Source organism: Papio anubis, chromosome 15, assembly GCF_008728515.1.
Source record: "Papio anubis isolate 15944 chromosome 15, Panubis1.0, whole genome shotgun sequence".
In the NCBI taxonomy this organism is placed as follows: domain Eukaryota; kingdom Metazoa; phylum Chordata; class Mammalia; order Primates; family Cercopithecidae; genus Papio; species Papio anubis.
The window spans coordinates 66532882-66555548 of record NC_044990.1 but is presented as its reverse complement, the minus strand read 5'-3'; the positions used below and the strand labels follow the sequence as shown (position 1 = coordinate 66555548).

Below are 22667 nucleotides of genomic sequence, written 5' to 3'. Positions count from 1 at the left end.
CATTACTGGGCTTGGGTGCCCCAAAAGCCAATGCAAATGCAGCTTAGGTCACAATATACTAGTCGTTTTAAATATTTGGAAAGTCTTCCCAAGAAGGGTGGGTATGAATAAGCCCAGACTATAAGGACTATAATAAACACCTAACTCTTCAATGCTGAGAAGAAGACAAACATCTACAAGTATCAGGACCATTCAGGAAAGCATGACCTCAATAAAATGAACTAAGACAACAAGGAGAAATCCTGGAAAAACACAGATATGTGGCCTTTCAGACAGAAAATTCAAAACAACTGTTTTGAGGAAACTCAAAGAAATTCAAGATAATGCAGAGAAGGAATTCAGAATTCTGTCAGATCAATTTAACAAAGTGATTCAAATAATTAAAAAGAATTGAGCAGAATTCTGAAGCTGAACAATGCAAATGACATACTGAAGAATGCATTAGTCTCTTAACAGCAGAATTCATCAAGCAGAAGAAAGAATCAGTGAGCTTGAAGACAGGCTATTTGAAAATACGGAGAAGAGACAAAAAAGAATGAAGCACCCCTATAGGAGCTAGAAAGTGCCTCAAAATGGCAAATTTAAGACTTATCGACCTTAAAGAGTAGAGAGAGAAAGGGATAGGGGTAGAAAGTTTAAGACTAGGCAGCACTTTGGGAGGCTGAGTCAGGTAGATCGCTTGAGGTCAGGAGTTGGAGACTAGCCTGGCCAAAATGGCAAAACCCTGTCTCTACTAAAAATACAAAAATTAGGCCGGGCACGGTGACTCACACCTGTAATCCCAGCACTTTGGGAGGCCAACCTGGGTGGATCACCACGTCAGGAGATCGAGACCATCCTGGCTAACACGGTGAAACACCATCTCTACTAAAAATTAGTCAGACGTGGTGGCTGGTGCCTGTAGTTCCACCTACTTGGGAGGCTGAGGCAGGAGAATGGCGTGAATCCAGGAGGCGGAGCTTGCAGTGAGCTGAGATTGGGCCACTGCACTCCAGCCTGGGCAACAGAACCAGACTCAGTCTCAAAAAAAAAAAAAAAATTTGCTGGGCGTGGTTGCTCACACTTGTATAGTCCCAGCTACTTGGGAAGCTGAGGCATGAGAATTACTTAAACCCAGCACAGGGAGGTTGGAGTGAGTCAAGATGGTGCCACTGCACTCCAGCTTGGACGACAGAGTGAGACTCTGTCTCAAAAAAAAAGTTTATTCAAAGGGATAGTAACAGAGAACCTTCCAAATCCAAAGAAATGTATCAATTGCCAAGTTGAAGGTTATAGAACACCAAGCAGAATTTACCCAAAGGAGATTACCTCAAGGCATTTGGTAATTCAAATTTCCGAAGATCAAGGATAAAGGCAGGATCCTAAAAAGCAGCAACAGAAAAGAATCAAATAACATATAATGGAGTTCTAACACATCTGGCAGCAGACTTTTCAGTCGAAATCTTACAGGTCAGGAGAGAGTGACATGGTTTATTTAAAGTGCAAAAAAAAAAAAAGCCTTTTACCATGGGATAGTCTACCTGGCATAAGTACACAAATATCCTTGAGACATGAAGGAGAAATAAAGGCTTTTCTAGACAAAAAACAAAAAATATCTGAGGGATTTCATAAACACCAGACCTGTCTCACAAAAAATGCTATAGGGAGTTATTCAGTCGGAAAATAAATAAAGATGTAAGAAATCATGTGAAGGTGTAAAACTCACTGGTAATAGTAAGTACACCCCCCCTCCAAAAAAAAATTATTATAGCACTGTAACTGTGGTGTGTAAACTATTCTTTATAAAAAATAGACCATTTTAAGAACTTTGTGTAAACTTAGCTTGCGTAGCAAGACTAAAAGATGAACCAGTCAACAATAATAACTATAACAGCTTTTCAAGACACAGACAGTACAATAAAATACAAATAGAAACAACAAAAGTTATAAAGCAGGGGAACTTAAGCTGTAGAGTTTTTCTTAGGTTTCTATTCGCTTATTTGTTCATTTCTACAGACAGTGTTAAGTTGTTATCAGCTTAAAATAACAAGTTATAAGATAGTGTTTGCAAGCCTCATGGTAACCTCCCCAAAAAGCATAAAATAAATGTACAAAAAATAAAAAGCAAGAAACCAAATTATGAGAGAAAATCTCCTTCACTAAATGGAAGACAGGAAAAAAGGAAAGAAGGAAAAGAGACCACAAAAAAAAGAGAAAATAAATAATAACCAATATTATCTTAAGCAAAAAGAACAAAAGTAGAAGAATCACATTATCTGCCTTCAAATCATACTGCAGAGTTACAGTAACCAAAACCACATGGTACTGGCATATCAGACAAGTAGAGCAATGGAATAGAATGGAGAATCCAGAAACAAATCCACACACATGCAGTGAATTCATTTTTGTCAATGGTTCCAAGAACATACACCGAGAAAAAGTCTCTTCAACAAATGGTGCTAGAAAAACTTACTGGGTAATATCCCACAAGCAAAGGCAATCAACGCAAAAATAGACCAATGGGATCACATCAAGTTAAAAAGCTTCTACAGAGCAAAGGAAAGAAACAACAAAGTAAAGAGACAACACACAGAATGGGAGAAACTATTTGCTAGCTATCCATCTGACAAGGGATTAATAATTTAAATTTTTTCGAGGAGCTCAAACAGCTCTACAGGAAGAAATCTAATAGTTCTATTTCAAAATGGGAAAATATTTAAATAGACATTTCTCAAAAGAAGATATACAAATGGCAAACAGGAGTATGAAAAGGTGCTCAACATTTTTGATCATCAGAAAAATGCAAATCAAAATTACAGTGAGATATCCACTCACCCTAGTTAAAAATGGCTTTTATCCAAAGAACAGGCAATAACAAATACTGGTGAGAATGTGGAGAAAAGGGAACTGTTGTACACTGTGGCTGGGAATGTAAATTAGCACAACCACTATGGAGAATAGTTCAGAGGTTCCTCAAAAATCTGAAAATAGAGTTATCATGTGATCCAGCAATCCCATTGATGGGTATGTACCACCCCTGCAAAAGCATGCACTCCCATATTTGTTATAGCATTGTTTTTTATGTCAATATTTGGAAGCAACCTAAGCATCCATCAACATATGAATGGATAAAGAAAATTTGGTTCATATACACAATGGTGTGCTATTTAGCCATAAAAAAGAATGAGATCCTGCCATTTGCAATAACATGGATGGAACTGGAGATCATTATGTTAAATGAAACAAGCCAGGCACAGAAAAATAAACATTACATGTTCTTACTTATTTGTAGGATCTAAAAATCAAAACAATTTAATTCATGGAGGTAGAGAGTAGAAGGATGGTAACCAGTGGCTGGGAAGGGTAGTGGGGGTGTATATTAAATAAATATATGTTTGAAACATTATTCTGTAATACTTTTTCTTATAATAAGAAAAACTTCATTTATAAATATGTGGTTCTTATTATCTCAAGAAATGTGTACTGATATCCCCAGAAAATTGATAATTTGTACCTAATTTCAGGAGGTTTACAGAACCTGTATAAACCATTTGTGCACTATTTTCCATGGGTATTCAGAACCCATGTTACTGACAAAGGGATTGCGACCCATATGTGAACAATTAAGTCAAGGCTTGCCCCATTATCTTCTATAGTAGCAAAGCCAGGCCAAATGTAAGACCCTATGCTTTGGCACTAGTTTCTCTTAAGTTTACTAAGTTGATATCTATCTTTTATAGACATTATCTAGAGAAAAATAATAACTGGTGCATTAAGCTGTGTGATTCATAATATGCTTTCACAAACAAACATTCTATACAAATTTTTGAGTTTCAAATTTTTTTAGCAGAAAAGGAAACGGAGACTTGAAATGTAATAGCACTCTCAAGAAAACTAGTAAATAAACTAGTAAATTCCATCTTAAAATCTGTCAATTTTTCTAGTGGATTCCAAATGCCAATCTGTTGATCTATACTTGATTATACAAATATTTTACCTGCCATAGTATAAAAGGAACAGCAGGCAGAATTAAATTGAGGTTTCATAAAGCTAGAGGTATATGTTTTCAGCATTGTCCTATATGTTAAGAGGTTGCCTTTTTTACTTTTATGAAGTTATACATAATTTCCATTAAATGATATTTATACTAAGTCGTATGTACATAAGAATTTGTTTATGTCTCTGGGCATGTGAGTGTATGTGCATAAAAATTCACTTAACGTTAGTGGCAAAATGACACGACGATAAAAAAAGTACATTAATGGCAAAATAAAATGTTGTCAACCCTAAACCTGAGTCTGAGTTTGTTTTCTAACATACAGAGCTCCAAATCCTGAGTAATATCTTCTATGCTACAGATGCCTAAAATTCATTCCCTTAACATCACCGTAACTGGGTTATTGCCAAATCTGCTTTTCTCTCTTTTCCTTACAAAAATTCATGTAAATTTTTGACTTAGCCTAAACTTAAGATGTATAATTGCATAAATATCATTTCCCCAATACATCATTAAATCCAGTCCAAACCTGAGCAAATTTGAATTTATGATTACCTATTAATAATTATTGATCTTCAATTTTAAGTAATAAGAAGCCACTTAGAAATAAACCTTACTAATCAATGTCATCTCAGATATTAGTTTTACTTCCTATTGCTCACTTCATGCAGTTTTGGCTCCATATATCTTACTATTTTCAGACACTCCTTTATTCCTCCCCTTGGCTGACAGTCAGGAATTCTTACATCCTTACCTACTGTCAGTGAAGTGAAATCATATTTCGAATTTTTTTATTTTTAATCATCTGTTCAGAAAACATTTACAACTAAGAATAGAGAGATGATAAATTATTTTCAAAATATATTCAATAATTTTGGTCTGTTTTCCAATACTTGACTTTTTAGGAACATGTTCAAAAGTACTCTTTATATTAGAAGTGTGCTTATAGTAAATCAATAAATATTGAGTATTAGTCACATAATTTATTAAGAAAGCAGTATAGCCAATATGTAATTTTTTGTTTCTGGTACAGTTGCATTGGCCTGTTTTCTTTTTTGTGTTTCCTCAGCTACTTACATCTTAATGCAAGAGCAATCGAGCTCACTTTTGTAGTAATCACTTACTCATGCAATAAAGTCCGGAAAAAGCAGTGCTTTTATTTTAAAAGATGTTTTCAGTCTAGTTAAATGTTATAGTCACAGTGGACTAACGTGTTTTTTAAAAAGTGCAATTTCTGCTTTACTTTGAATTAAAGGAACTCTTACTATGTTTTTTTGTTTGTTTGTTTGTTGTTGTTTTTGTGGGAAAACTTAAACATGCACTTTTAATTTCAACATTATGACACTTACCCTTGATGTAAGAATTGATAAATAACATGCAAGTTAAAATAGATGTAATTTGAATGTAAGAGCTTAGAAACTGCATTACCAAGCAAAACAAAACAGGAGAGGGCAAGTCGATAGACAAGATGGTTTTTTTTACTGAAGTATTTTATTGATGCCTGCAAACCAAATTTAAATATAAACTAGATCTCACTGTTCTTGCAAGGTACCATAAATTGCAGTTTCAATATATAGTTTCTATCTCTGCATTTTATAGCGCATGAAATGTACATGAATGGATTGGAAATGATTATGCCAAGAGAACCTTCTGTGTCCTCTGTGTGCAGTATCTTTGGGAAGACTTAAATAAAACACTGACTTATTACACTGTTACATTAACAAAAGTTAATTGGACTTGGAAAGGGTAGCTCAAGAGAAACAGCATATTCTTAAGAGGACAGCAACGTAGGTTTGCTCAATAGCTCTTAGGATGCTCAAATGTGATGCATATAAAAAATGTAATGCTTATAGAATGTAAGCAGTTAGTAATGAGTCACACTTTTGTCCCTCCCTGCCTTGCAGAACCACAAGAAGTTAAAACCAGTACCCTATATACTCTAGTTAAGGACAGCAGGTAAAAATTATGCAAACTTGGTTAATTTCAGTTTGAAATCATAACTTAACTCAGAGAGCCCTTAGTGTTACTTAACATTTCTACTATTTATTTCAGCCTACTTAGTCTCCCATTATCCTATAAATCTATTTTACATTCTCCTCTCTCCAAATCCTCATTCCTTCAAATCCTGCTCACTCTCAGCTGGAGTTTGTTTCTTCTTTCACTGTTAAAGCAAAAGCCATAGAAGGCAATTATATCAGTTAAAATAGGAATTAGCATCCAGTACCTTCCCAAATTGTTACTGGAAAAGAAAATAGTTTCTCTCTCTCCCTCGCTGTCTCTCTTTGTTTCTCCTTGTTTCTCCCTCCCCCTCCCCCTCCCCCCCTCTGTGTGTGTGTCCATTTTATTTTCTAACTCACAAATTTTGTGAAAACAAACTCTAGGAATATTCTTTTTACTTTTCTGCTATCCTATTCTTTTTTTTTTTTTTTTTTGAGACTGAATCTTGCTCTGTCGCCCAGGCTGGAGTGCAGTGGCGCGATCTGGTCTCACTGCAAGCTCCACCTCCCGGGTTCACGCCATTTTCCTGCCTCAGCCTCCCGAATAGCTGGGAATACAAGCGCCCGCCACCATGCCCGGCTAATTTTTTGTATTTTCAGTAGAGATGGGGTTTCACTGTGTTAGCCAGGATGATCTTGATCTCCTGACCTGGTGATCCACCCACCTCAGCCTCCCAAAGTGCTGGGATTAAGGCGTGAGCCACCTGCTATCCCGTTCTTAACCAGTGGCTTTTCTCCTCAAGTTTGACTCACAGACACCATATGACTACAGGACCCCTAATTGTGACTTCTGAATTCCAGACACAAAATGTGACAGCAAAGAGAAAGATAAGTAAACCTCTCCAGCTGTCCCAACTTCTTTTAAAGGTATTTACCAAAAAACATAACTCATTTCCTCTTTTCCTATTTATCATCTCTCCATCTTCATGGGTGCCTGAGCATAGAGCATTCATTCCTAAGAGCAGAGTGATTCAACGTCAATGGAAGGTGGGGAGAGAGAATATTGGATAGGCAACTGATAATCCTTTAAACAGTATCCTGCTTTTCAAAATACTGACTTGGAATCTGAGGTCTCTGGATCATGTGTACTCCTGCCTCATCTGGATATTGTTTTTCTGAAGAGAAGGAACATAGAAACTGCAGAGTAGCCCACATAGCTTTATCTGAGTTCATCTTCTTCTTGCAGGACTCTGGCAAAAGTAGCAATAAGAGCCATTTATTACTGCATATAAAGTTTTAAACATTTTCTGCCATTTTCTTTAGTTTTACAGTCTCATTAATCATGTAGTTCATTTTTAAATATACATCAAATGAAAGTTTAATCAAATGGTGGTTATTATTATTATTTCTTAATGCCAGCTCTGTCTTGTAACATACGGAACTTACCCAACTACTTTCTGACTACCTTGTTCAGCCACATTTTAGTTTGCATTACTATCAACACATCACTTCTAAATTATGCCTCTTTCAAGAATTGTGTTTAGTAAACACACAAAAAAGTATAACCTTAAAACATATCTGGAGGAAGACAGTTCATGGCCGCTTCTCGCGGCTTCATGTTCATGTAACAAATGATGATTGTCTTCCATTCTCAGGATATCAGAAATAGAAGATTGCTGGTTGGACTTCAGCCTACTGTTCCTCATTCTAAAGAAGTCAACAGAAGAATGGTTGACTTTTATCTCTTGATTTATTGCTCACAGACAGTGAATCATGCCTATTCACACTGGCCAAAGCTATTGCAACAGTGGCTATGACAATTAGTTTTTAACTGAAAATACTGACAAACTCTAGTAATACAGGGATCATTGAATAATTAGGAAGAGGAGACAACATATTGAAAATACAACATGTTCCCATCATATACGCATGTGTACTCACACACTGTGCTTCATCTTCTGCTATTATGAATGAATGTTTAGGCTTCTATATTATGCTAAGACTTCCCCTTCTATACTATATCCCATACCCACATTCACATTTGGTCTACTCAAGAATACAGCTCCTGTGATTCTGTCCTCTTTTGGCTAATTCAGGTTTGCTCCTCTGCTAGGTTATATAAATCAGCTTAAAAATATACAACCATTATGGTACAACTCCTGCATCCAAGCATGTTTATTACATAAATATCCTCTGTCAGCTCATGTTTCATTTCTTTTTTATATTCAGATGTCTAATGAGGTGGGCATTAGGTGGCTATTTATATTTAAATTAATTAAAGTAAATATAATTAAATATTCATTTTCTCAGTTGCACATTTTAAGTGTTCAGTAGCCGCTAGTGACTATCACACTTGATAGTGCAGATTATATAATATTTTCATTTTGTAGGAAAATCAATTACATGACCATATACAATGAAAATATGCAAGTTCCATAACACCTGAAGATAATTAAATAGTACATATCAGTATGTGGGAGACACAACAAATGTTCTACGCAAAGGAAAAATTATAGCCTTAAATGCGTAAATTACAAACGAAGAAAGTTGAACTCTAATGAGTTTAGAAAATCAACAAAAGGATAAACTCAATGATTGTAGACTAAATAATAAGAAAATAAATTCATAAAATGAAAAGTAGGCCAACAAAGAAGATCACCAAAGCCAAAACTTGATTTTCTAAAATTAGTAATGACATTTATCAACCTCTTCAGGCTTATCGAGGAACAACAAATGTTACACAGAAAATAAATATTAAGAATAAAAATGGATTTAATGGCTTACTAAGTGATTAGAAAGAAAATGAGGGCACACTATTAATTACTTTGAGTAAATTTAAAGCATAAACAGAAATACACAACTATCTAGAAAAATATTACTTACCAGCATTTAATCAAGAATAAATAAAAATCCTAAATAATGATTTAAATATTAAGTAATTGGTGTAGTAGTAAATAAAAGAAGTAGCACTAGATGGTTTTATAGATTAACTCTATAAAATTCTCAGTAAGTAAATCATTCCAAAACTATAGAAAAGTAGATGACAGAGATGAAGAATATTCTGCAAATCATTCTGTTAATTCATTAAACTTAATGCTATACCTGACAAGAGTAAAAAAAATACAGAACAATAAACAAAGATGAACAAAAATTTAAAATATATTACAATTAGTATTAAATTATGTAGCACATAAAAGTGTATAATAGGAACAAATCTAATTTGCCTTAAAAATGCCAGGTTGATTAAATAATAGAAATATAATTTACCACAATAACAGATTAAGGGGAAAATTAAAACACAACACTTAAAACATAAACATTCAGGAACCATTTATAAAAACCATTCTTAGCGTACTAAAAATGGAAGGTAACTCATTTAAATTAACATAGGGCATCTACAAAACAACCCTACTTCAATATTAAAGGAGAAATGTTTGAATTATTCTCTTTAAAGTTAGAAGTAAAATATGAGTATCTTATTATTGCCATTTCTGTTCAATATTGAAACGATGGTTTAAACCAATGCATTAAGACTAAATAAATACAAAAAACTAAATAAATAACAAAAGATTCTGTAAACAGCAGAAAAAAACATTCATTAGCCAGCCTATTTTGCTGTTCATTTACATCTTTGCTCTCACATGTCTGTCTTGTTCATTTCCTGATTGGTTCTGTATAGCACGCATCTACAATTTTCAGGTTTCCATGAAAACTGCCTTCCTTGTAGGTGCAACCAGTGGAAGAGCCTTGCAGAAATTTGGTGTCCAGGAAGACCAAGAAGCCTGAACATTTCTGTCTCTTGTTCTCTCTATGGTGATACTTCCAACAGAGACTCTGTTTCTTTGTGATGCTAAATTCAAAAAGATAGTTTCTGTTTCTGTGATTGTAATTTCTATACGACGGTGCCTTAATCCCACTTTCACAAGGTTCTAGCTATTCCTGGAATGCTTTGGTTTCCATGCACAAATAAAACTATCTTCTTTCATGATCTTATCAGCAAAATAAAGTGACAGAGGATTTTGAAAGTGGCAGAGGTTTTTAGATGTTGCTGAAGGCTTGGTTGCTTCACCTTTCCCTGGTGGTTGTTCAGCTTTTCCATCACTTTTGAATCCAATCCCTGGTATTAATGTCACTCTCAGTGAAATAATTACAGTAATTTCTCTTTTCCTGACTTGACCCTAGTGATACAGGTACGATCCAATAAAGAGAAAACGGAATTCCTAGGACAGTGATTAACAACTGTGCAACAGACTGAAGGGTGATTAAGGAAAGACAATCAGTTGATCAAATCCTAAAACTGAAGACTCAATAGTGTGAGAAAGGATGGTTTTGAAGTATTTCTTGTGCTTCTAACTCAATCTACAGTAACTAAAATATGAAATCTCCACTCCTCAGTGATACTAATTTCAGAGATCTAACAGCTGCCAACTGCTTGACATGACCTAGTGCAAATTTTTCTAAAATTGATGATTGTTCTACACGAAGGGTCTAAAGGTTGCCACGTCCTTGGAAGGCAAACTCGTAAAGGAGATATTCTTACAGAAGAGATTCAGAGTCTTTCCTTTAAAATGGAAAATGTGATTTCAGAGGATGGGGATCAGAGAGATTTCAAGAGGAAAGTTACCAGCAGGAAAAAAAATGTGAAATTGAGGACATACCAAATAACATGAAAACAATATTTGCGGGAGGAAATAGGAGACTAGCAACTTCCTGTGTAGCACAGGTGTACTGGAAAGTGGAGTGGGCTTACTGTGGTCTTCACGGTTCTAGTAAAAGCAGACTGGGTCCTGGTGGATATCAGAACTGCAATTGATTATGGTCTGTGTCCTGAAAAGGTGTGGTTTCATCTTGTTTTCAACTGAAAATTGATAACTCTTCAGTGAACCAAATACTGGAGTCTCCTTGCGAATGCGTCTTTATGAATTTTAAGATTTTAGAACTTTAGGGAAATAATCAAGTGTTATGCTTGTTATGGAAAAACACAGTTTTGAAAATTGAATTGTATGTGTGTATTAATTTGCTTGGAAATTAATATCTGCTCATTCATTAACTTTTATTAATTCTACAAATATATATTGACCCCCTGTTGTGCACTTGACACTTTTCTAGGTGCTGGTGAAGTGGTAGTGAAACAACACACCAGAAACCCCTGGCTTGATAGAGCTGATTCCTGAGTTTGTAGAATAAGATGAAAGATTAAACATCAGATAAAAGGTAAGTATTTTTTAAATGTCTCAATAATATGGAGATGAAGGTGCCTGCATTTATAAGTCCAATACAAAAAGAAGAAATTTCTTAGCAACGATGCATGGATATGTTAGTTTTTTCTTATATTATCTTATTTAAATGTGGTAGATAATGCATCTCATTTATAACATATTTATTGCATTCAAATTTTGAAAAAAAATGTGTTTACAACCTTGCAGTCAATTTCTACATCACTCCAACTAAAAGTCATAAACGCCTCTTTCCAAAAAGACCAAATTTCTCATGATAGCCTTGGTAAATTTCTCATTTATAAAACTTTTTAAATTAATTTCAGTGCAGAAAAATAAGTATAAAAATTGAGGAAAAGTATAATCATACAACTAGTACTGAATCTGTCTCTCCAAAAATAGAGTAACTTTTATATCTACATGGGAAAAAATATTTTTTAGTGTTGCATATTTCTTTAAAAAGTCAAATGGAAACTTTTTTTATTTATCCTGCAAAGTTAACTTAAACATTGGAAGATTCATGAATTTTTACATCTAACATCTGCTCAATCCCAGAACCTGGCTTCAAAATGAAGTAGATCTTGCCCATGGGAATTTTTAATATTAAAGTGTACTTCAGTCTTTCAATATCATATTAATTAAATTCAGGAAATTATGAGGTATATGATATTAACTCTAATATTTTAAAAATCTAGTTTTAATGTCATTTCCAACATACTAAAGAAAGGGAAATTATTAGTTCAAATTAATAAGATTTTTTATATTACTTCATAACAGAGTATAGTGAGTAAAACATCCTCCTATTAGGAGGAATTGCTTGACATTAGGGATATTATTAAACATAAATGGAAGGGAGCAAAGAAGAATTAGCAACCTTTGTAACAAACTAGCAGACACAGAAATCATGGGAAGAGAATTGCTAATTGAAGGCATCTTGTATGAATGCTTCCAAGATGGGGAAAACTCTGTAATGGAGGAGTGAAAGTGGTTTTCAATTTACTGATTATTTTGCGAGGTGAAGGGACCGGAGAGCCATGACAGCCATATCCTAAATGGGACACAATATAGAATAATATTATTTTATAGGCCATTTTTATGATAGAATTAAATCACAAAAATAGCATAATTACAAGTCGAGAAAAAAGCCCTCAAATATATAGATATTAATAGCCAGTGAAAAAAGAAAAGAATTAACATTGAAGGACATTCTCAGATAATGCATTTGCTACCTTTTTTCTGATGTTACATATATCCAATAATCTATAAAATCATGCAAATATCTTTATAAGTTTGAAGCATCACTTTAATTATGTTATGTGATATATTATTATTATGTCAACTTATTTCCTTTACCTATGTCTACTTATGAAGAATTATGTGTGAGACGTCTCACAGTTTTGCCCACATCCTACAACCATGTTTGTATTTCTGCGTTTCAGGCATATGAGGGTTAATCTAAAATTTACTAAAATCCTTCAGGGATTCTACAACCACTTTTTATACACAGTGTTAACATTTAACATTATTTGATATTTTAGAAACTGCCAAGTCTTGACACCCACCGTATCATTGAATTAGTATTTTTTAAAATACCTTCAGAGATAAAAATAATTTCCTATGTTTTTACCAGGTTGTTGCAGTCTAGTCAAACTGCTTTAACAAAATACATCCGCTGCATGACTAGGGGGCTTATCAATGACAGAAACGTGTTTCTCACCATTCAGGGAGCTGGGAAATCTAAAATCAAGGTGTAGGCACGTGCAGTGTCTGCTGAGGGCCCATTTTCTCACAGATAGTGCCTTCTCCTTGTGTCCTCATGAGGTAGAAGGAACAAAGGAGCTTTCTTGGGCCTATTTTATAAGTGCACTAATGACATAAGAGGTTCTTTCACCTCCAAAAGACCTCACCTCCTAGTACCATACCTATATGAGTTTTGGTTCCTAATTTATACTTAATATGAAATTTGAGGGAACACAAACATTCAGGACATAATATATATCAATATCTTTTTGTAGCTTTTCTACTTAATTTTTATAAGCAGTAATGAACATTGTAATGCCTCTAACTCATTTCTATTTTCTTCCTTCTCAGATCCTCTTTATTGTGACATTTTTGCTCATTTGTATTTGATTTTTTACTTCTCTTCAAATAATCCTATTTTCTTATGTAAAAAGTTGGTTGCTCCATTCTCCCTTCATTAATTTTGTCTGTAACATACTAAACTTTCTCAGTGCTGTAAGATAAATGCAGCTTTCTTAACTGGACCATCAAATAGACCACCTCTTGTAAAGAACTATAAAGCTGTTCATATAAAGTCTAAAACAGAATTCAATTTGAAAAAAATTAAAAATAGATATTAAATATATATGCAAGAAAGAAAAGTATAACCTAATATTTTTATAAATTTTGAGTCTAAAATGCTGGTCAATAATGAAGTTTTTTATTGTGAAACTAAAAATATTTAATGCAGATGTTTTACTGTGATATATATTATTTATAATTTGATAGCCCTTACTCTAGTAAAATGCACATTGGATTAAGAGTTCAGAAACCAAGGCATGTTTTCAGTTTCTGCTACCATTCAGCTATTTCACTTTGGAAGTCACCTACATCTCCAGGTCTACTGCTTTTACAGTGGCTCGAGTAGGAAGACAGCCTGGATTATGTCTTGGCACCCTCAAAAGCCATGAGGCAATGATGACTGTCAATGCAAATATAATATTTATCTGTTTATGGAATCCCTTTGTTATTTGTGTTTAAATTTGGATATCTCGCTTATACTAGAAACCAATAAAATAATGAACTGCCACTCTGAGGATTCAGATTAATCCTCAGTCTCCTTTCTGACAAGTACAAAGCTACTCCATGTAATCCATTTCATGCTTCACATTCTTTGTTTACTTATCACATAGTTACAAAACTTTCTACTAAGAAATGCTCTCTTTCACATCCCCTTGAAACAGAGATGCTGAGTAAGTCTTTGAGATACCTAGGGCTCTAATGGAATGGCAGCTGTTTGATATATTGTAGGGTTGGTTGAGCAATTAAATAAAACATCTTTTTTTTTTTTTCATTTTGTTTTACCTGGTGCTGTTGCAGAAGTGGGGGTTGGTTATACAAAAAGACCTATGAGCCAGCCTCCTGCCTTTTAATCACTCACATTCTAATGGAAAGAACCCGCAGATATTTAAGCAAACGAAAAATCATGGAAGACTCTGTGTAGAAGGCAATGTGAGTTATCAAAAAGCCAACTACTATATAGACCATTTAAGACAGAATGACCATTTCAGGAAGAGAATATAACATAAGCATTGCACAAATGATTCAGGTGAGAATAGCACAAGAAGACATATAAATAGCTTTGCATGTCAGGGGCATGGGGATAAGTAGATATGAGAGGAGATGGAGCGAACAAATCATTAATGACATTTTCTACCTTGCTAAAGTTATTGAATTTTATCCTGGGGATTTTAGGTGGAGAAGTGACCCTACCAGGAGTATGTTTGAAAAAGATTCTTGTATCAGCAGCATGAAGGATAGATCTGACAGGGATCTGAAGCAGGATGAACATTTAATAGATAAGAGAGATGCATAGAGCAGCAAAGACAGTGCACATTAGTGAGTCTTCAAAAATGTTTATTGAGTTGAAATGAATTGAAGAAGTTTGTTGAAACTTTCCTTTCTCATGTCTTATTTTTAGAAAATGTCAATAGTAGCTATTCATTGGGTTGCTTCAAAGTTACTCAGCTGAACCCCAGTGAGGGTGTGAGATAGTTGAAGTCTGGGTGAATGACCTATGTCATCACAGATGCTTCAAAAATGTCATCAAACACTCATCTACAGATGGTCCCGTTGTTCCGCATGGTCTTTACAGGTCCCGAGTCTTATGCTGCAATCTGATGCACAAAATACTATTCTGCTTTTTGATACGAAATTCAGTACACACCTTAATTATTCCCTTTGCGCTTGGACAAAAGGCATCTCAGGGATTGCACTGACTGTGGTTGTTATGAACACTCCTTGGTTACTAACTCTGTTTAAAGATTTTGTTTATTTTTTTCTGTGTAATTTTCAGAAAGTTTTGCCAATAAAATAAATCATTTAGCACTTTCCTCAGTAATTTTCAAAGCTGGGATATACCAAAGAAGAAGCTACTTTCTGATCATTGAAAGCTGACTGCAACATTTTAATTTTTAATACATTTTCACATTTTTATAAATGTGTCATCATAACATTGTCATATAAATGAAAAGAAATATAATTTTTCCCATGTTGGAAATGAATGGTTTAAAGATTGACTTTGGAGACGTGGGTAAAAGTGTTTAGTTCAAAACGAAAAAAATACTCACCACTAAATATCACTATTTCAACATCCATAGTACGTCTATTGGTGGTAATATTTTGTTAATTTGGCTTTGACAATAAAAAACATTATTATACACATAAAATATTTTATCTTTTATATTCATATGTGATTCCAAGCTTCATATTCTAAAAAGCCTAAAAACAATGACGAACCCAGTAACGCTGACCACCTTGGTGAGCAGACTGTAGCCTCTTATATAGCGTTTTACATGAAAATAAATCAGGGGACCCTGAATAAATGATTAAGTCTAGATAGGGTGCAAAAATATGCAGAATTCGTCTGAAACAACTTATTATCCTAAAACATTAAGAAAGATTTCAAAGACTACATATCAAAAATTCTCATGGTACAATTGGAAGAGGATTCTATTGTTAGGATGAGGCAATTTTAGTAGCAAAACAAGTGGAAGTTACTGAAAAATTGATTGACATTAATTAGTGATAAAAATGATAATTTTTTACGTAATAAAAATTCCTTAATCAATTTGGTGAATACTGTGTAACCAATGCATTCTGTAAACTGAGAAAGAAAGGGAAGGACTCTATCGTTCATCCTAATATTCTTATACAACTGCAACTAAATAATTGAAGAAATATTTTTTAAATTAACAATTCCAGCTGATATAGAAAAAAAAGGTTAATAGTATCATCATATTGCAACCACGAATGAAATTGCAGACACAGAAAATTATCATCAATGGCTGCCTAAATTATTATGAGAAATGCTGCAGAAGATTAGGCTAATACTTGAACTCATTGTCAATATAAGCATTTAAAAAAAAGGAAAGTGTACACACTATTTACATTATAGGAAATACAAATATTTCACTATAAATCCTATAAAGTAATTCAGTTTATTTCTTTAATAATAAGAGGAGCAAGGGGTAGCAAGAAGGAGTTTGCTACCTGGGAAGGGAAGATGTTAAATGACATGGGAAGTGAGGAGTGCAAGACTCAAATATGTCAGAAGACTCTAGGTAGCAACAATGGCTCAGAGGCCGTTCCATGAATAGGACATAGACTGAGACTAAGCATACATTTTGTGTGTGTATGTGTGCTCTGGGTTGTGATGGAGAAGTCTGGAAGTTCAAGATTTCGGCAGCATAGCTACTGAGGGAATAGATGAGCTATGGAGGCTGCCTACCTGAAATGTGTAGGCCGCATAGAGAGCTCAATCAAAATCAAAGCAATTTGTCTAAATCGGGGCAAAAAATAAGATTGGGTAATTGCCTCATAACTGTATATTTCAAGAGCACAGTTTTGGAATCAGTTATACATACATACATTATATATATACACACACATATACACACACATATAGTGGATATATATATCTATAGATCTATCTATCTATATTCGAGTTTGGAGATCTATATATCCAAGTTCTAACATTATATAGCAGTATGGTCTTGGGTTATTTACTTCATTTCACTGAGGATATTTCTCAACTGTTTAATGAGAACAAACTGTATATATCACAGTAGAGTTGTGATGGTTAGATACTATATAAAACTGAATATTAAAATGTGTGTCATAATTTAGGTACTCAATATTTTCAATAGAGAATAGAAAACTACTTATTTGCTTGTGCTGGGGAAAAGGAAGAGGAAGAAAATCAGGGAAAACACACTCTGAGAAATGATAGGGAAGACTTGAAAGGAATAACTTCAGTGTTACAGGAATAAAATTGGAGGCTCTTGGTTTATGGTTACCACTCCTTGGTTTATGATAATAAAGGAACAATGTTGGAAACCAGAAATCCACATTGGGTAACATAGATTTAGGGTCTGGACAAGATACAAAGTCACGAGACAGTTTCTTGGATATAATTATGATTTCCCACAGTTAATAATACTCAGATACATGAACATGATTAATCCTGGAGCTGGAAAGATTCTGCGGGCCAAGATGACTGGAGCTGATGAGAGAAAACTGAAGAATTGGAGGCATGCCACTGACAGATGTTGCAGATCCTCCAACGTTGCCTCCAGCCCCTCTTGTTGCTTACTAAATTTGTCAATATTCATTGTGTAAAGGATGCTGGTTTCTCCTTTTGTCTTGAAAGAATCATATCTTCTGTTGGCTGCCAAACTGAAGATTTGTTTACATTAATGTTCCACCTGAACTTTATCATAATTGATTTAAACAGCATTATCTGGAATCATAGAATGGCAGAATATTAGAAACAGAGCCATCCACAGACATTATGTAATCAACAACACACATTGTACCAAAGAATAAGTGGATCCAGAATCATGATTTTACTTACTTGTACTTGGTTAACAGCTTTACATAAGACCTCTTACTCAACTCGGATCTCTTAAAATGCCTCTTACATTACATAATTACTATTAATGCCTGGTAGGAGTGTCTGTGAGAAACACTTGTGGTTTTATGTGATATTATTTTATTCAGAAAACAAAACAAAAACTAAAGCATTTGGTTAATTTGTGCTAAATAAAGATTATCTGTCCCACTCTATAACTCGGAGTAACTTTAAATTTGTATTATGTTAACAAACAAAAATAGATTTAAAAAATTATGTACCAGAATTTCATTGTCTCTACTTTGTTCTAATTCTCAAGAGCTGGGATAGCAATTCATTGTTTTTCCAAATTGAGAAAAGGAGCCCAGACTTTGTAGTATCCATTTTAACCAGTCTTCAGATGTGGGTTGGTTCTAAAGACAGGGCAGAATCTTAGATGAGGCACCTACTTTTGGTTGAGGGCAATTTCTTGAAATAGACTCAGCTTTGAGCCTTCAACATCCAAGACTTCTGGCATATTAGTCTTGAGGGGAAAATCCAAACAAGGCACCAAAGCAACAACTCTACTGTGTGGTTTGGATGTCCTTTCTGGCTGTGTATCCTCCAGGCCTAGTGTTCGGGCTCTGGAGATTGTGAGACTTAAAAGGCTGAGTCACATGTCTTTTGGTTTACTAATTAAAACATTATATTTTATGCAAATAATATATCTGGCTGATATCATCTTGTATTTTCTTAATTTAGTATAAATTTTTATATTTTTTATCATGATAACTGTCAATTAGAATGTATCATCAGGCATTGTATGCAGATGCCTTTCAAGATTTTCTAAGGGTTGTTGCTATGAAAATAGGGAACAGCAATGAACAGTCTTCATATGTGTGTTTCGCTTAATCTGTCTTCATATTAGAGATTATAAGTGAAAACTAAGTAGCACAGAGGCAATACATAGCTTATTCTAAGCATTTGTATTCTAAGCACTGCTTGAAGATGGAGATTCTACAACAAGTTCCATCTTTGACCAGCACTAGAATGAAGTAAGAGAACCAGAGTGGGAATGCATTAGTCATTTCTTCACACAAACAAAAGGAGGACAAAAAGAAAGATGAGCTATCCAAATGGCAGCAGCTGGGATAAAATACAGATACTTGGTTTTGTCTTGCTATTTCTCCTAAAAGACAAGTATAAATTAGGTGCATCTAAGCCAGGACTACTGCTGTGGGTTAAACTTGCCAAAATGATATGATATGATATAATACACATAAAGACTGCAAAATAAAGTGAACCAGGTGAATTTTTAAAACTAGAAGCTACTTCCTTTTCCTCATTATCTTCTTCGGTTTTGTGGCCTCTCATTCTCTAATTCTGATGTGCGACTATTAAGATGGCAGGAATAGTCTCTTGGCAAGAGTTACACAGTGTGGGAGCCAGGAAAAAAACAGAGAAAATAGTTTCAGAAAAAAACTAACATGTAGGAGACTGTTCTGTAGAACCTTGAGAGGAATCTCAGTAGTAATCGTAGAGGAAGCATTGGCAGGGAGCTTGGATGCTCTGAAGGCCTATGGAGTATAGACAGCACTACTGATTTTCAAGTGATGTGGGCTGCTGATAGAACTATTAAGCTCATGAAGAAAATCTATGCAGCTCCTGCTGTTGATCCATCTGCAGAAAGTTTTATATGCCAGTTTTCTTAATTAGGGTGGGCAGGGAGAGACACCCTGTTGAGATTAAGTCCACAGCACAATAAAAGAAGAAACTGTTTTTCTTATTGAGCTGCTACCGAAAAATGTGTTAATTATCAAAATAGAAGAAGACTTTGTATATGTGGTAAGTGCAATTCTTAACAAATGCAAAGATTTGAGGTGATCTTTAGAATTTTTATTCAATAAGGAACAGCGCATCCTACTGAGAATTCTTATTGAACCAACTGTTCTAAGTATATTTATTTGATCTCTAACCCTGATTTATCTAGAATTCCACTGTGCCACTGTGTGTTGGGCCGTTTCTTTTTCAACCAAAAAAGGGCATTTATATTATTTTCAACTAGACAAAGAAACGTTCTTTAATTTCATTAAAATTTATGCTTTTGCTAGAAATTGAAGAATGTTTTCAAATGTGAGAATCTTATAAGGATGGAAAGTTATAGCAGTTTTCCTCATCATAAGGGTCACAATAGACACTCCTATAACAAGAGAAAAGCATAGCAAGTTTGTTTAGTCAAAGATTTATGTGACACAGGGGCCTTCAGAAAATGAAGACCCAAAGATCCAGAGAAAACTGTTTTATGATCAGGTTTGATGAAGATCAGACAATTATGTGGAAATGTGATTGGACAAAGGGTATGACTAATAGTGATAGACTAAGTGGGGAAACCCAACAATGCCTGTCTGTTCAGATTTTCTAGGCCTCTCTGTGTGGCATTCCTTACTCTTAGGTATGAGGTAGACCTTTAAGGGAGAAGAGAAAGAGTGAACTTTCTAAGTTTTATGGCTTAGTTTGTGGGAGAGGGGTTCTCGTTTCTATGACCAATTTTAATGAAGAATTCTGGTTTCTATGACTCACTTCGGGGAAGAAGGACGGGCAGGAAACAGGAGGACAGGAGAAGGTGCAATCTTGTTTCTGAAGTCTTCCAGTGTCGTCCTGTTCAAAGTACTCAACATGTCAAGGCTATGTGCTTTGGGTTATTGTGTTCTGAGTCCCAGAAATCTATACTATCAAGACAAGAAATGTCTAATACCATGGTATCAGATATTAATATTAATAACATAGCCTGGCCAACATAGTGAAACCCCATCTCTACTAAAAATACAAAAAAAAAATTAGCTGGGCATAGTGGCATGTGCCTGTTGTCCCAGCTACTTGGGAGGATGAGGCAGGAGAATCATTTTAACTGAGGAGGCAGAGGTTGCAGTGAGCCAAGATTTTATATATATATATATATATATATATATATACACACACACACACACACACACACACACACACACACACACACACAATCTTTTCCTTTTATTTTTTTTTACACATACTGGTTTCTTGAGTTTTATAATCTCATCCCTTCTGTAAAATAGGCCAATATGAAGAGTGTTAATAAAGGACCTTCAGCTCTCTAGCATTCAGTAATTTAAATTACATTCAGTAAAAATTTAATTTTAACATTTTTATTATTTTGTTTTTATGTCAAATTTCTTCATTGACCTTTAAAATTACATCTGTCTACCTTTGTGATTTCAGTAAATATACAGTGTTTCCTTTTGTTGGTATCTTAAACTTCCTCTGTGACTACTTTTAAAATTCTACTTGATGCATTTAATTTTTTTAAATGCCATTTATAAATTAACTTGGAAAAATCACTGAAGCAGGCCTGATTTATAATTTGACCTTCCTTACTAATAAATGTGTTCACTTATATTTTCTTTAGCACTTGGGAGATAAAGCAGTATCTCCTCTAAGTTAAATTTCTTCTAAAACTAGGAGATTTATTTGATGACTAATAAATAAAATATTATATTATGTAACATATCATAATTTCTTATTTATATTAATTATGAAATATGTATACATGAGTATATAATATAGAGCCAGGCACAGTAGTGGATACCTATAGTCCTGGCTTCTTAGGGAGGCTGAGGTGGGAGGCTTGCTTGAGTCCAGGAATTTGAGGCTGTAGTATGCAATACTTGCACCTATGAAGAGCCACAATATTCTAGCCTGAGCTACACATCAAGACTCTGTCTCTAATTAAGATAAAAATTATGTATGCATAATATATAAATGTATTTGTATAAATATATTAACCATAGATGTACAGTAAATTTGTTTACTATAAATTTATATAGTATATTATATAATTATATTACTATATTATATAAGTAAATATAAATTGCTTGAAAGTTTAGAGATATAAATAAATACAGAGAAATAGGTGTAGGTTACATATGCTTCTTTCATCTAGGACTTTTTGTTGTCACCTACATGGTCTTATATTTATACTCATTATAGGGACCACGATGATGCTAATATAATTTGTGAAGCACATACTCACTTTATGGCTCTGTTTTAGAAACCTAAATTTGGCCTTGATAATCCTGTTTCACACTCGATAAGCAGAATAGCCTATAGTTGATCTGAGATTAAGCAGCGTTATATCTTTACCTATTCTTTCTCTACATCAAAAAAATAATATTTCAGTTACTGATTTTATCCAAAGGCTTTTATTTTCCTAATCTTTAAACCGTCTTGCTTAGTCTGATAACAGCTCCGTATTACTGAGGATTATAAAGATGTAGATAGTATGGACTTAAATATGAAGACACATTATCACAGGGAAGAACAATATATAAATAAGTGGATATACAGTGATGAATTGTATTAGTCCATGCTGCTATAACAAAATATTATAGCCTGTGTGGTTTATAAACACCAGAAATTCTCATGTCTGTAATACTGACACTTTGGGAGGCCAAGGTGGAAGGATTGCTTGAGGCCAGAAGTTCGAGATCAGCCTGGGGAAGACCCCATCTGTACAAAAATAAAAATAAAAACATTAGCTGAGTATAGTGGCACATGCCTGCAGTCGCAGCTACTCGGGAGGCTGAGGCAAGAGGATCACTTGAGCCCAGGAGTTTGAGGCTGCAGCCTAGGAGACAGTGAAAAATCAGATTTTTTTTTTTTTCATTCTGTTGCCCAGGCTGGAGCACAATGGCGCGATCTCTGTAACTTCCTCTGCCCAGGTTCAAGCGATTCTCCTGCCTCAGGCTGTCTCACAAATAGCTGGGATTACAGGTGCCCGCCACCATGCCTGGCTAATTTTTGTATTTTTAGTAGAGATGGGGTTTCGCCATGTTGGCCAGGCTGGTCTCGAACTCCTGACATCAAGTGATCCACCCACCTCGGCCTCCTAAAGTGCT

General features: G+C 34.5%; 1 long non-coding RNA gene across 1 annotated transcript in view; it reads left to right on the top strand.

Annotated features, from left to right (window-relative positions):
- Nucleotides 1–9454: 9454 nt before the first annotated feature.
- Nucleotides 9455–22667, top strand: part of LOC103879375 — a 115601-nt gene continuing 102388 nt past the window's right edge. Inside the window, exon 1 of the long non-coding RNA XR_004178528.1 lies at nucleotides 9455–11127. This is a non-coding gene — a long non-coding RNA (uncharacterized LOC103879375). The remainder of the gene's footprint in view (nucleotides 11128–22667) is intronic.